The sequence below is a fragment of the Psittacula echo genome (genome assembly GCF_963264785.1).
Source record: "Psittacula echo genome assembly, chromosome: Z".
Taxonomy (NCBI): domain Eukaryota; kingdom Metazoa; phylum Chordata; class Aves; order Psittaciformes; family Psittacidae; genus Psittacula; species Psittacula echo.
In genome coordinates this window covers 61,620,577-61,636,808 of record NC_137742.1, presented here as the reverse complement: position 1 = coordinate 61,636,808, position 16,232 = coordinate 61,620,577, and positions in this window count along the sequence as shown.

Sequence of the window (16,232 nt, the reverse complement as noted above, 5' to 3'; positions counted from 1 at the left end):
GTGGATATGTCTCATCTGTCTACCTGCTCTTTTCCCACAAAAGCATAATTCTGTAACTCTCAGATTGTCAGAAAATTAGCTCTCTCAAAAATTTTCTTTATTTTTAGTAGTGATAAACACTGCATTACAGAATGACCTACGGATTCATCTCAGATGGAGTTGATCTCTTATTAATAACAATCTGTATAAGGTAATCCCCACCTGGGAAAGCTTGATGCCTACAAGGATAGAACTGGGGTTTTTGCACAGGCTGGGATCAGATAGCTTGACTAGAGCCAGATGGCAATTCAGTAGTAGTGTCAGGGTAAAGAATCAATCAGTGAGTCCTGATTAACAGGAATTTGGTTTGCCCTCTACAGGAATTTAGAACTTCCAGACTGACAAAATGGCTGAACATCCACCCTTTTTTTACTTATTTTATTTATTTAACTAATTAATTTTTTACTAAAGAAATATTCTGAAAACATCTCTGGTTGTATCACTTATGAATTAAGAAATTCCGTAGATTTCTGGAAGGATATTGTAAGTGTTATTGCTTCCAGGGTCCATTGTAAACTGAAAAATCTTCATTCCAATGTTGCTCAGCTTTCTAATAATTTCATTCTTATTTTTAAAAAAAGTGAACAGCAAAAGAGACAACATAGCATATAGATGGTGTAAAGGCTATAAAGTCTTTCTATACCTATTATATTCTAGAATGTTACACTGTATACCAAAGAGATATCATCGTGTACAAGTCTGACAGAAAAAGATGGGAAAATAGCTCTCTGATAGCAGAGAAACACAGCTTTTTATTGCTACTCTTCTTATTTTATTTTTAAAATACTACAAAATATTCAGCCCAACGTAAACCACTAATTTTATTGCTTTATGGATATCTTAAGCTCAAATAATCTTATATAAAAATTATAAATCTTGCTGTTGGTGAATATTTTTATTTAAATTTATGATGTTTATGCCTTTTTGTTTCTTATTTGTTTCCTGTACAGACATCTAAGATTCAAAAATTTATAAAAACATGGAATCAGAGTATTACAGTGGTTATGGCTTTTACTAATTTATTTTTGTTATTGTATAAGTTATAAATACAGGCAGACACAGCTTTCCAGTATAAATAAACTGTCTGGAAATGAAGTTTAAACTGCTGCTCTGGGTTGCTTTGCAAATTCTGATGACAGTTTTCTTGTAAGCAGAATTTTGTGGGGGAAAAAAACCCCAACAAAATCCTACTGCCATGCTGCCATATCTCTCACTGAAAAAAATAAGTCAAGAAAACTATATCTTATCTCCCTGAAGATGGCACCATGGTAACTTGGCAATTCTCAATGGATAAAGAGATGCAACCTATCTCCCTGTCAACTCCCACACTGTGATGCTGTTCTTCCCCACTTTAGGAGGTTTCTAGATTCCTGTGTATACCTCTGTATTGCTATTTATCTGTTATGTTACCTTACATTATGTTGTGTTGCTTTACGTTGTGTTGCGCTGCGTTATGTTACGTTACATACGTTATGTTATGTTGTGTTGTGTTATGTTATATTATGTAATGTTATATGTTATGTTACATTCAAGGCCAGGCTGGATGTGGTTCTGAGCAACATGATCTAGTTGACGATGTCCCTGCTCATTGCAAGGGGATTGGAGTAGATGACTTTCGAAAGTCCCTTCAAACCCACACTATTCTACGATTCTACGATTCTATGATTCTATAACTGGTTCTATGATTCTATGATTCTATCTTTGAACTGGGAGTAACCTGCTCAAGGAAGGACCTGTCATGACAAGCTCAGCAGTGGCAGAAGGTATGTCCCAGAGTGGCAGAGGTGATGTTTTCCTTGAGGTTCAGCTCGTTTTCATTCAGCTCAGCTCTTGGCTGCAAACTGAGTCCTCTATTTCTTTTTGTAGATTCTGAATTTCCAGGGGAATTTCTGTGGGAAGTCCCATGGTTTCCAGTGGAAAATGTTTGCATTGATTATAAACCTGTAGATGAACTATAAAGAAAATAAATTAAACCAAACAGAAGTCTCTTTTGAAACATTCTTTTTCCTTAAATAAAAATGAGAGTATCACCTTAGATATGATTGATTGAAGCTTTCTGTGTAATAGAAGATGGTAATACCCCTTCATTGTCTTTCAGACTCCTGCATGTTTACATATTTTAATTAGGTCTAACAGGTGAAGCATAACACTGAGCTTTATATGCCTCATGTTTAAGGAGCTTTTCCATTTGCAAAAAACTGCTTACCTTCATAGATTACATCTCTTTCTTTGCTTTTCTACTGGATTGCAAATTACAATTTGTTTCATTTATTGCTCTTTCACAATTATGAGGAAGGTGGTTTTAAGGTTATAACTTCCCCATTTGTTTACCCTGATACTATCTTTGAAACTTGTTACATATATCTTTTTATTGGAACAAGATGGGGCACGGGGAGTAGGCTAATCATGGAATCATAGAATCATAAGATAGTTTAGGTTGTAAGGGACCTTTAAGAGTCATCTGCTCCAATATGCCTGCAGTGAGCAGCGACATCTGACAGTAGATCAGATTGCTCAGAATCACATTCAGCCTGGCCTTGAATGTCTCCAGGGATGGTGCATCCAACCACCTCTTTGAGCATCTTGTTTTACCACCCTCATTGTTAAGAATTTTTTCCTCACGTCCAGCTTGAATCTTCTCTCTTTTAGTTTAAAGCTGTTACCCCTCATCTTATCACTACCTGCCCTGCTAAAATGCTTGTCCCCATCTTTTGTATAATTTCCGTTTTAGTACTGGAAGCCTGTTACAAGGTCTCCCCCAAGACTTCTCTTCTTCAGACTGAACAACTCCAACTCTCTAAGCCTGTCGTGATAGAAGAGATGTCTCATCCCTACAATAATTTCTGTGGCCTTCTCCAACAGGTCCATATCTTTCCTGTGCTGAGGACACCAAAGCTGAACGCAGTACTCCAGGTGGGGTCTCACAAGAACAGAGTAAGGGGGAGAATCACCTCCTTCAACCCGCTGGCCATGCTTCTTTTGATGCAGCAGAGGATATGGTTGTCTCTCTGGGCTGTGAGTGCATGTTGCTGGCTCATGTTCAGTTATTTGTCTGCCAGTACTCCACAGTCCTTCTCTGCAGGGTTTCTTTCAGGTGCTTTTATAAATCACAATAGTTTAAACTGCCTTAGCATGCCTATATACCTCACATTTAAGCTTAGACGATCTCAGTTACCAACTGCTTAATTTCTGGTAATTAAAAGGTTTCACACTTACAGAGTCAGAATCTGAAAATCTAGCTGTTTTCAGTGAAGAGTATTGAGATTGTCCCAAGAGGTGTTTCTTCACTTAGAAACAGATTTGTCCCCAGTTTTTACTTCAGCAAAAGTGACTAGTTATTTTCTGAAAGATTTTCCCTGACAAAATGTTTTGTAGCACTGAAGATTTGAATAAGCTTTTTCTATACACCTGTATGTTTCAGCTTACTAAAATATATAGATACTAAAGGGCTCAGAAGTATTACTGATACTGGTAGCTACATCTCTATTTTCTCTTCATTTGATAAGGGAGAACTTGGCTTATACATTTTTTATGAGATAAAAAAATGTTGAGTCTTTCAGTGACCCTCTCAGAAATAGGAACTTATTAGCTAAGGCTGAGGCTGAAAATGCAAGAAGAAACCACAAGCATTAAAGAAAAAGTACATACTTCCTAAAGATATCATGCTCTTTGGAAAGGATGCTCACTAGTTAGAAGTTTTAAAGAGGAGCTTTACCTGTGACTTATAAATATGGTGGGTTTCTTTTTCTTTCTATCACCCCTGAGGTTTGATTTGAATTGGTCCCCATATAACTGAAATTTATCAAACAATTTATCAAATTTAGGAGAAACTAAAGGGTCAGAGAGGTATTTTGAGGACAAAAGGAAAATCAGAAGCAAGGCCTTCAGAAATCAATAAGCTTTGACAATAATAGTAAGTTCTTTCACATATATGGCTTCAATTTATGAACATATTTCTAAAACAGATCAACAATACCGTTGAACTAAAGTGCATGGACTGCTGCATGCACAAACAAAAGTACAAATATCAAACAAAATGTTGATACTCTAACATAGAAAAAGAACCAAAGCAGCACTTCTATAATATTCGTATCCCTCCTTTCCTATTTTGGATCAGTGTATGAAGGCACGCTAATGAAGGGAGACTTTAACACAGCTAACTATATACCCTCCTTAATTTTCTACTGAAATTGCAGGCAAATACCATAAAGACCTAAGCTGTGGGAACAAGTAATTTCCTCATCTGCAAAAGCAGACAAAATCCACAGTTATAGTCAAATAAAAAGGCATCTCTAGCTACATATTACCAATGACCATAAACATAGAATTAACAATGGCATTACTAGCTGTCTGGAAGTTTTTGATTGACAACTTGCTTAAAACCTAAACCTTCATTTTCAATTTACCTAGATTTATGTCTTGATCAACCAAACATGTTAGATGCTTTATCACTGTTTCAGTTGTACTACAGTCATAGCTTGAGGGTGATGGTTACTCCACACAAAACCCCCAAATGTTTTATCTATACCATCTAAGAGGGAAGCATGGGTAAGGAAGGATTCCTGAGAGAAAGGAGGGCTAAGGGCAGAGAAATTAGTTGCCAGTTTAGGAATCTGGATACAATTTAGCTTGTGGCCATGACATCTGAGATTCGGATTCAGGAGACTAAATCTTATGTTGTAGTCCTCCTCATTACTCTCTGTATGAGTCCGGCTATCTATCAGGAGAAAAGAAATTAATCATCTGCTGACTGTCCTTGTATCTGTGCTCATTCAGATATATATTTGTGCAGGAGTTCAAAATTGATCATTGATAGTTACCAGACATGCTTTGATTCAGGAGATGGAATAATATGGCAATAAAGGCTATGGTTGTCATTTTAAATAATACTTGTATTGATGCAGGAGTCCTGGTCAAAACTCCATGTTCTGCTAATAGAGTTTGTGAATGGATTAGTGAATGTTCTTTTGTTTATCAGTTCTGAAATTCAACAATGTGAAGAAAGGTGGCTAACAGTGTAAGTGATGAATAATGTCCAAATATCTGGCTCTTCGTTTTTGCATAGAAGGATATGACTATAGAGAAAGATGGGTTTGAAGGAATTACTTAGGCACAGTAAAGTGCTAACATAGGCTCAGAACTGAGTTCTATTGCTTTTGGTGGAATACTTGAATTCACAGCAGGATAGCAGAGGATATTCTCAAAGGAATGCATTCATTAGAAAGCCTCAGGAAAAATGCAGGTATTCAGCTCTTGTTCATTCTCCTTTCCAGGCTCTATAAGTTGCTAAGCAGTTTAATAGCAGAGTTATTCAGTCATAGCTACACAAATTTGGTCTCTATACTATTTTAGAAACTACGTGAAAAATGATACTTGTTTTACTAACCGCATAGCCCTTCGTGTATTTAAATATTTAAATCTTCAACAGTGACTTTTTGCTTAGGATCCCCATGACAGTCCATGGCTTTTAGAAACTGTGGATAATCTGACTTTGCACGTTTCCCAAGTAATATGTCAAGGTTAAGAAACGCACTACTCAGGCCAGCTGTTTTCCTTTATCTGACCTAAGAGTGCCTCTTGGAGGGATTATGAAAGTGTTAAGCACAATATCAGGGAATTGCAACAGGATAATCCTCAACTGCAGTAGCATGTGAATCCAAATTATTATTTTCTTCACAGAAACTTATCATCCATCTGACCTTTAGGACAATGCTAGTGTGAAGGTTGTGGTTCTTTAACAAGCAAATGAGCAATTCCATAGAAAGTCTAAAATAAAATGAGGGAACTTCAGTGGGCTAGACAAACCCAGGAATTTTCTACTTAGAAGATTTTCTAATTAGAAGAGTTTTTAAGTAGAACAGGTTGATGTGCCTCACTCTCTCTGCTGTTGTTGACCCAAGCTGCTTTTCCACAGCAAAAAAGAATCCTTCTACCATTAGTCTCCCATTAGTATCTTTTCTATAAATGAAGGTAGAAGAAATCAGTTTCATGGTACTTTATCAAAGCCCACTTGTGAAAAAGTTAGCTGGAAATTCACTCATACTTCAAAACCAACCTGCAGTTCCAAGGTTCAATGCATTCTGAGATGCCTTTACCTATCTATATTAATCAATGATTAAAATATTAAATTTTTTATCAAAATAAACAAGTTGCAAAGTAAAGACACAGTAGACTCAAAGGCAATGCAATAGCAAACTGCCCCATAGCTCTGCAGAGAAAGACTTGGGGGTGTTGGTTGATGAGAAAATGAACATGAGCTGGCTTTGGTTGCTGCTCGCAGACCAGAAAGCCAACCACATTCTGTGCTGCATCAAGAGATGCGTGACCAGCAGGTCAAAGGAGGTGATCCTGCCCCTCTACTCTGCTCTCGTGAGACCTCACTTGGAGTACTGTGTGCAGTTCTGGTGTCCTTAACCTAAAAAGGACATGGAACTGTTGGAACAAGTCCAGAGGAGGGCCACGAGGATGACCAGGGGACTGGAGCACCTCCTGTATGGAGACAGGCTGAGAAAGTTGGGGCTGTTCAGCCTGGAGAAGAGAAGGCTGCATGGAGACCTCATAGCAGCCTTCCAGTATCTGAAGGGGGCCTACAAGGATGCTGGGGATGGACTCTTCATTAGGGACTGTAGTGACAGGACAAGGGGTAACGGGTGAAAACTTAAACAGGGGCAGTTTAGATTGGATATATGGAAGAAATTCTTTACTAAGGGGGTGGTGAGGCACTGGAATGGGTTGCCCAGGGAGGCTGTGAATGCTCCATCCTTGGCGGTGTTCAAGGCCATGTTGGAGGAAGCCTTGGGTGGCATGGTTCAGTGTGAGGTGTCCCTGCCCATGGCAGGGGGGCTGGAACTAGATGATGTTAAGGTCCTTTCCAACCCTAACTACTCTATGATTCTATGATTCTATATGCACTGTAGCGGTTTCTTTACCTTCTAGTCTATCAGCTACTGTTTACTTTAATCCTGGTGTAACTCTCAAGAGAACTTCCTGTGAAGAACACAGGTATATTTCAACATGTGGAAGACATTAATCAGACTAATGTTGAGAAACAAGGTGCAGAGACTTTCCATTAATGATCTTTTTTTTTTTTTTTTTTCCATATTCAGTAATTTCTCTGCCTTATTATAAATGTAAAAAGCAGAAAACGGAAGAACAGAAACTAACTTCTGAACTTATTGTAATGAAAAAATAAATAAAATAGGCTATTTGAAATATATTATTAAATTCATGCAAATTGCATGATTGACAGAAAAGAGATAAGGCACACTATAGTAGGGCTGTCACATTGTAATGTGTATGAGTTTATCATGTTTGTAACCTTTACAAAGGTACACTAATGCATAAATTAAAAAAAAATTAGCGAGTTAAAGTGAATCTCTAAATCCTTACAGGGCTGTGTAGTATTCACACATGCTATAGTCCTACTTCTGTTAATCAAATGCACTGTAGGTAAATGTGCGTTGTAGGTAAATGTACTGTAGAAAAATTTTGAATATATAACTGAAACAGAAAATACTACATTCTGGTTAGCTGTAAACAAACATTCATTACTGCTGATGAAGGAAATCGAGACATTACTCAATTACTCTATCAGTAGAGAATGGGAAATCTTACATGTCTACACTAAGAATGACAATTCCATATTTTCTTGTTCTGTCAAGGACACTTCGATTTCACATGGGAACAAAGGCTATTTTTCAGTCCTTCCACATCCTGCTGGCTGTGGTGCCAGCCAACACAGGAATAACCTAGCTTCAAATTCCTTTTCATTTTGTAAAAAAAGGTCTTTTATCTTAAATGGTGCTAAAGCAGACAAAACAGAAGTCCCAGTTTTGCCTCTTTTCCAGACAAGTCTTTGTTAAACAGTTCAGGTTTGTGAGAGCAGTGTCCTGCTGATAAACTCTCTTTTTGCCAAGTACTTCTAGCATTTCATTAACTCCAAATGCCTTTCTATAATTATATATGTATTTAAGTACATACATGTATTTAGGTGCGTAGATACGTAAGGCTGCAGTTAGCTGTGAAAATTTTAGTTCTCTGGGAAGCCATTTTTTTTGGCAAAATTTGATCTTTCAAAATCCTGGACAACTCACAGAATTTATTGAAGGCTCAGAATGATGTTGATTTTTAATAGGAATTAAGTGTGATAAATGATATTGCACAGTGTTAGATCTCAGGTGAGATCAGAGAGCTCGTATAATTTCAGGAGTCAAAACAGAATCTGAAACACAAAAAAAGACAATGCTGCTGTTTACAGCTACTTTCTTTGTGTTTCCTAACTCATTCTGTTGAACATTTATAATAATTTCTTATCTGAACTTTAATTATTTTTTTTTCAGATTTCCACAAATTGTGTTGATGGTACAAACAAGAACATGAGCATGAGCAGAAATTCAAGGAAAAGTCTATGAAGTATAAACAAAAAATCCTTGCCACAAAGAGTGGCCAAAATCATGTGTCATATTAAAGCATTTTTTCTAGTTAAGATACTTTTGAACAGATATTAATTAACTTTTACTGTCTTTCTTCCTATATTTCAGATTTATATTTGTTACTTCTTGGTATGTAGCCAAAAATACATTGATGCATTTTTGCAGGTAACATTTATGCAATATTTTGCAAGTGTTCTTGTGCACTGTTCTCCTTATGGGTTTCATTTCTGTCTCTCTAATTGTGCAAGGTTGCTAAAGCTGTAGAAGCACTTCAATGCATTACCCTCATACTTTTGGTTGAGTGCCCAAACTGTAGGCTTGTTCTGTGTAAGAAAGGCAAAATTTGGTTCACCACTGCACCAAAATATCTTTCTATACCTCAGCAACCCAAACTATTCTGAATTTAAATGTGGTAAGATCCAAAATGTTCTGTGAATATCCTGTAGCACAGGATATGAGGTGTGCCTCTGATGTAAATAAAGAATTAATGAAAACAACATAGTCTCTTCAAATTCTTAGTGTTTTGTTTGGAAGCTTATAAAAATTCATCTTCCTTGGCAGTGTGTTCATGTAAGTTTAGCAAGAGTGGATGCTTAGTAGCTTAACACAACCTCAGAGCATTCTTTGATGTATGGTTAGACTGGATGCATGCAGACTCCGTTATGGAGTTTTGGCAAGCAGCAATGAACCCCCTTACATATTTTTAGTTCACAGCAACTCAGAAAGCTCATAAAGGGGTTTTATAATAGTCTGTGTCAGAAATTTATCATTATAGAATAAAATACACTTTATATACATATTTTTATTATAATTTCTGCAGCAATATTTGTTGACAAACATTCATCCACAAATCTTTAATAATATTTTTTATAGAAGGACATGTATTTTCAGTGTTATCTGTAAGGACCTGCTCAATTTTTAATTGTAAGGGTCTAAAATATTCCTGTGATTTTTTCACAGTCTTTGCAGAAATTGCTGAAATGTTTTGCTTAGTCTGAGTATAAGATAGTTAATTATTAATCCACTCACAGCACTTACCAGTCAACAAAAACCTTAATAACCTCTAGCTCCATCTCTCAAAGCTTACTCAAAATATTTGTCTTCTTTTTTTCTTTTTTGCAAAGAAATGACTACAGTAAAGTGAGCACTGTGTTGCTTGTTGTTAGATAAGGGCTCAACTGATACGTAGTTTAGCATTGTGTGTGAATGAGTATTACAAACACAAAAAACTTCACACATTTCTTTGCCTGAAAACTCCTCCATAACCTTCTGTATCAAAATTTTCCACTATCTTTCAAATATTCTTACCAACACTTTAATAGTTTTTACACCTGTCTTCATAAATGGAAGATTGTAAATTAATCTGGATTTTGGGATAATCTTAAGGTCCTTTCCAATCCTAACTATTCCATGATTCTATGATTCTGTGATTCTATGATGTAAACTAACTGTCACTCAAAATATCAGCCCACATAGATATCCGGATAGCAGAAATGTTTAGGCTGAAAGCAGGAGTTCTGTAGCAGTTTGAGCTGTTCAACCAAGGGGGGGGGGGGGGGGGGGGGGGGAAACAAACAACAAAACCAAAAGACAAACCTACTTTCAGACATTAATCACTTCTGAATCCAATGGAAGGCCAGCAAAAGAGCTATCAGATCCTTTAAGTAAGAAAATCAACCTGTTTATAAACAAGACTATTTGAAAGGTTCTAAATTGTGTGGTGTGGTGGATTTTCTCAAGGATTGCAAAGGATACCCACACAGTTTCAGTTTGATTAGAAGTGGAAACTGTGGAGAAGCTGTTATGAAGAAGCAGTCACTCAAAATAGCTTGCACAGGATGGACAGACATGGGGGATTTTGAGTAGGGAAACTGAGGTGGTAGTTTGGTTTTAGAAGCAGGTTTTTTTTGTAGATGACTGATCCAAAAGGAAATACTGAATACTGGACATCTACTCAGCCTAGTATGCTCACTTTTTTAATACCAGAAATATTGGAATAGTACTAACATTTCCTACGTTTGGCATAAGATAAAAAATGCACCTGAGACAAAAGGAAATACTCAGGAAATAAGATTTGATAGAGCATGTCTGCAGAGTGTTGCAGTCATAAAAGTAATTGCATGCCTGCAGATGTGTGCCTTAGTTTCTTATAACGTAACTTGGACATGAAGCATCCATGTTATTAGGTAAGATTCTGGAGGAACTTGCAGTAGGAAAAGGTCATCTGTGCATGAGTAACTGTCTGACTGCTTCCTGCAAATTCTTCCTGCCTGGATGACTGTGCCTTGACTGAAGTGTCAATCAAAATGCACAACTGGGTCAGAAGTCTAGAGCTATGTTGTTGCTTTAACATAATAGCAGACTGCGCTCAAAGTGCTTGGCACCAGTGAGAGCACAAATTGCTGCAGAACTGCCCTAGATTCCTTAGTGGGCAAAGTCCACACGGTCAGTGAGCACACCAATGTCTCTCCTGCCCCTCTGTCAAGCAGGAAGATAGCATGGACTGAGCACTTCTCCTGAGCATGGTTACAGCTCCCACAGATCACTGCAATGCCTTGATTTATTCTTTCCTGTGTTCTGTACAAATTCAATAAGTTATAAGTGATGTGGCAGTGAATAACGAAATCTTTCAATTATTTTGATTCATTTAGTTTATATCCATATTGTGCTCAGCTGTGTGCTAGCATAGTAATATTGATGTGCTTGCACCAGTAAAACTAAGCAGGAGTTTGAAATAAAATTTTATTAATTTTACAGATTTTTTAACCATATCCATTAAACAGTGCAGTTTTTCAACTTATTAGATACAAAGGAAATAAATGGATTTTTAGTAATTCTTCACTGGTAGTTGGTTTTTAAAAGTGAAAGCCATTAGTTACCAAAAGCATACAAAATCTTTGTCTTCTTTGGAACTCCGGAGATATTATATGTACAAAGAAATTTTTTATGCCTCTTAGTAAATTAATCTACAAAATGGCTACTTAGATTGCTCAGCAAGCCTCAGTAACATTGTTATTATTAATAGTACAAATCTCATTCTTCTGAATACAATTATTTGAAACCAGTGTACAATATATCAATTTTCTACTTTAAAAATTTCTAAGTACTTGAGGTATCAATGATGCGTCTGTGTTTGCTGTAATTTCTATTGACTTTTCTGGGCTTGGAACATCTTATTTATTTACAGTGACAATAGTTACAGTGGGAACAGGTATGAATTTTTGTGTATTTCTCAGAAAGTGCATTAACAGAACCAGGTTTTTAATTCATGAATAAAAAAATGCTGGATTTATTTTCTTTTCATATGGAAGAGGAGGAAGGAGAAGGAAAGATTACCTTACATACATCTCAAGAAATCAGTAACAAGTTTTTAAAGAGAAACATTGTTGTTCAAAACTTTTTGTGAAAACATAGGCTAATATACTAGCTTATTTTGAATATTATAGTAACGTATGCTTTAAAAAATAATAAATTAAAAATCTACCCAGAAAGCTTGCTAACCAGTATCAATTAATTTCTGAATATGTGTCATTCTTTTTCCACAAAGAAAAACTTGCACAATATTTTAAAAATTTGTTTCAGAAATTAACATTACAATAAGAAATACATAATTATTTTCAGTTTTGAAAACAACTCACATGAACATTAGGAATAATTAGCTACATTTCATCTTTATTTTCCTTGTGACGCTACTTTCTTATAGCATTATCCAGCATGATGGTGGGGCAGGGTGGGAAGCTAAAGAGGGCTGAAGATAGGAATTGGTACTGTGGGCATAGAATGGGAACTGAAGCCAAGAAAAAGAGGGAAAGCATATGAGATGTTATGGGTGGCCAGCAGGTGTATTTCAGCTAGAAAATGTCATGTGTATTATGGGCACAGGGTAGAAAGCACTTGAAGAATCTTGTTAAAATTTTGGCAGTTATCATAGCAGAAAACACTGACTCATGGGCCATACACCTTAAGTCACAGCAATCATTGCTGTCTGTGCTTTATGTTGGTACCATAGCCTGTTCTAGGTAAGACAGCTTTTTACCTTCATTAGCTCTTTGTCAGCTTAGTGAAAGTATATGTTGGTTTGTTTTTTTTTTCCTATAACATTCAATAATCTGCTGCCACTGCAATTCACTAGTCCCAACCTCAGCATTCTGGAGATAACAGCTGTTGTTTCCATGTAAGACAGCATGTATGCCTCTGTTGTGGTTTAAGCCCCGGCTGTAAATTAGAACCATGCAGTTTACTTCTCCCCCACCCCCCCAGAGGGATGGGGAGGAGAATTGAAAGAATGTAACTCCCACGGGTTGAGATAAAAGCAGTCCAGTAACTAAGGTGTAACACAAATCACTACTGCTGCCACCAATAATAATAATGATAAGAGAAATAACAAGGGAAGAGAATACAATACCGCTCGCCAGAAAAGAGAGCCCCACCAAAAAGAGGACGTGCCCTTCCGGGTAGCTCCCAGTTACATCCCCGGGCATGACGTGCTGTGGTATGGAATACCTCTTTGGCTAGTTTGGGTCAGGCGTCCTGTCCCTGCTTCCTCCCGGCCCCCCCTCCTCCCTGGCAGAGCATGAGACTCACAAAGTCCTTGGTCAGTCTAAACATCAGTGTTATCAGCTCTGTTCCCAGGCCGAAAGTCAAAAACACAGTGCTGCAACAGCTACTAAGAAGGAGAAAAACTGACTGCTGCTGCTGAACCCAGGACAGCCTCCCTGTGAATTTTTAAGTTATTTCTCAACATCTGTATCATCTATGTTAGAGAGGCTTTATTGCCTATGCAGACAAAGTGTATTTTCTAGAAAGAGGTTAAAAGTAACAAGTCTGCAATTTTGTGGACATACTGTACTTGGAACAAAACTAATTAAGTGGTAAAAAAGCCACATAGTTCTAGAGGGTAAGTACAAACTAATTATACTCCAGCACAGACATAAAAAAAAAAAAAAAAAGAAGAGGGGTAAGGGCAAAAAAAAAAAATCCCTACCATTTTGTTAGTAAAACCTAAAAGCTGCTGAAGCAACCTAAATTTAGCATACAACCCTGAATGCAATTGATTTGTGCTGGTTATCATAAAATGTCATGAGTGTAAAATATTGTGTTATCAAAAGTCAGCTTTTGAGAAGACGTATTAGTACGTACATTTCCTTCTGAAAACAAACACATCTGAAAATGGAACCAGCATGGAAATAGTCATGTGCCACTTCATTCTGCAAGATAATTGAACATTTATTTCCTTCCTGACTTTTCTGATGACCAGTTTTGACTTTGGATTCTTTACAAAAGTGTAAGACTATTCTATTTGCCAACAATAATAGCAGAGATTTCGGTGAAATAGTTTGGTGTACTTTGGGGAAGTGCTTACACCCTCATTTTGCAAGAGTTTCCCCTTGCACAAATGTATGAGTGACTGTCATACATCTTCTCTCTATGGTCATACTGTTTTGCTACCTATCCCTCTGCTGCTTGCTATGCTGGTTTTGGTTTATTCTCCTATTTACACACTTGAACAATGTGAGAACACCTGAGTTTGTGATGGTGTGAGGAAGGTCCATCTGCCTTCTTGTTGCTGCTCAGAGCAATAGTAAGTTGTTGACAGGGGAATGCTCTAAGTTAAGGGTGACGCTGGTAAGGCACAAACCAGAAAGATTTCACCTTCTTACTTGAAACCCTGTGTCAATATAAGTCCACTCTAAACCCCCTATGGAAACATAGAAAAAAAAATTAATTTTGAAGGGGAATGAAGGGCTTAAAGAAAAGGTAGAGACCTTCCCAGGACTTTGGAAATACAACAAGAAAGATTATTCTGACTGTAGTTAAGGATCTTGTGAGGGTCCCCTTACTGAAGACAGGGATTTACCTCCAGGCTAGAAAGCCATATTTGTCATGGTGTTTACGTATGTAGAAAAGCGTTTGGGAAGAAGTAGACAACTCAGGGCCCTGAAGCTCATTTGGTAGTCCTTGATCACTGCACAGAGAGTTTAGGAGAAATCCTGAAGTTTCCACAAGAGATCTGAGGTGTGGAAGATGGCTAAATTCCAATGAAAAAAAGTTTGCTTCTTTCATCAGCTATGTCAAGTTGTTGCCTCAATAAATCTTAAATAGTCCTTTTTGGGTTTTATTTGTTTGTTTTGTCTTGCTGTGTTTTTCTTTGAGTAAGAATCTTCTTGGGGTTTTATCATACTATTAACAGAAATTCTGAAACATTTCTAAAAAGCAAGATGAGATATCAGAAGATATACTTGCAGATATATTTTCAATGAAATTCTAAAGAAAATTTTAGATAATTTTGTTCTTCAGACAATTCTATAGGTGCTTCAGTAACCCTAAAAATCACATTTCGAAAAAACACCTTTTTTTGTTTGTTTTTTTTTTTAGTTTTGATAGTTTTCCCTGTGTATAAACAGGAAAGCCATGGCCAAAAAATGGTGCATTTGAAAAGGGGTTCTATGAATTAGTCCTGAAAATGTCCTGTGACGGTATTTGTTGTCTCCACTCATGCAGACTCTCAGAATTACCTGGGGCCTTGACGTTAATCAGATATATGAGCAAGGATGTCAATCAAATTTGTTTCTGTTGATCTGAACATTAAATGGCTTCCTACAGCCTTTCACATCATATATTACTGAATGTCCCCATTGTGATGTAAGTATAGATGGTTTCTTACCCTTTTTCAAAAATGAAATCACGGAAATTTTTTGAACATTTGTATTATCCTATTACTAAAACATTTGTTACAAGAAGCTAATGCTAGCAGCAGCAGTGTTTGCCATGTGCTAGGAAGAGTGTGAGGCCTGTGAGATCTCCAAGGTGCTTCTGGGTCCCCGTCTCCCCCAGGCTGTGTGTGTAGAGGCAAACAGGCAGCCAAGAGGTCTTGCAAGAGAGGCAGCTAAGAACCAAAGAGTGACAGCAGTTCTCACAGCCAGTTCAGACTGCAGGAAACTGCTTGTAATTAGCCCATAGCAAGCACCAGCAAACAGGGTGTGCGTGCAAGCAGGGAGTTGTGTGGTAGTCTTCATGGCAGTTGTTGTGGAATGATGTGCTGGAAGGGCTGTGCACTCTGCCAGTTATTGGGCTGCTGCCTGCTCTGCTCATCCCCAGGCTTAGGCTGCAGCCTCAATCGTCAATTCACCTAACTGGTGACTGTGCAAGTCTACTCAGCAACCTGAGGTCTCCAGAGAATAAAGGGCTTGTTATAGGAAGTCTTCTGATACTGTCAAAAGCATGGCAATAGAAAATATACAATGGTCTCTGCAGCTGACAGGAGCTGGCTGCCTAGCCAGGCTAGCATGAAGGTGGCCACCCAAACAGAGCTTCCTGTCAGGGAAGGAACTGTCCAGGTGGAGGGCTTCAGAAAATGTACCCCTGTCTTCTGGGTGGAGAATGGTGGAAGATACACCTTCACAAAGTGTGCTCTGGTGGAGTCACTCAAGCAGTGTTACGAATGTTGTTCAGAATGATAGATAATCTCATCCAAGATCCCTTTCCTCTGAAATGCTGGACCACATGGCCTTTTGAGGGCTGTTCTATGTTTCTATTTACCTACATCACATGTCTCTGTTATAAACAGAGAAAAATGTGGTGAAAAACATCATCTGTTTTCCAGGATATGTTTAAAAATATATAAGAATTATATCAGCATACAATTCTCTACTTTTTATATCTTCAAATAGCAGATCACTTTACTCTTTAACATTGGCAATTCAGGTCTGCCAGACTAGATCTACTTTTGTGTTTTATTTAAGTCTGATTCGAATACTTTCT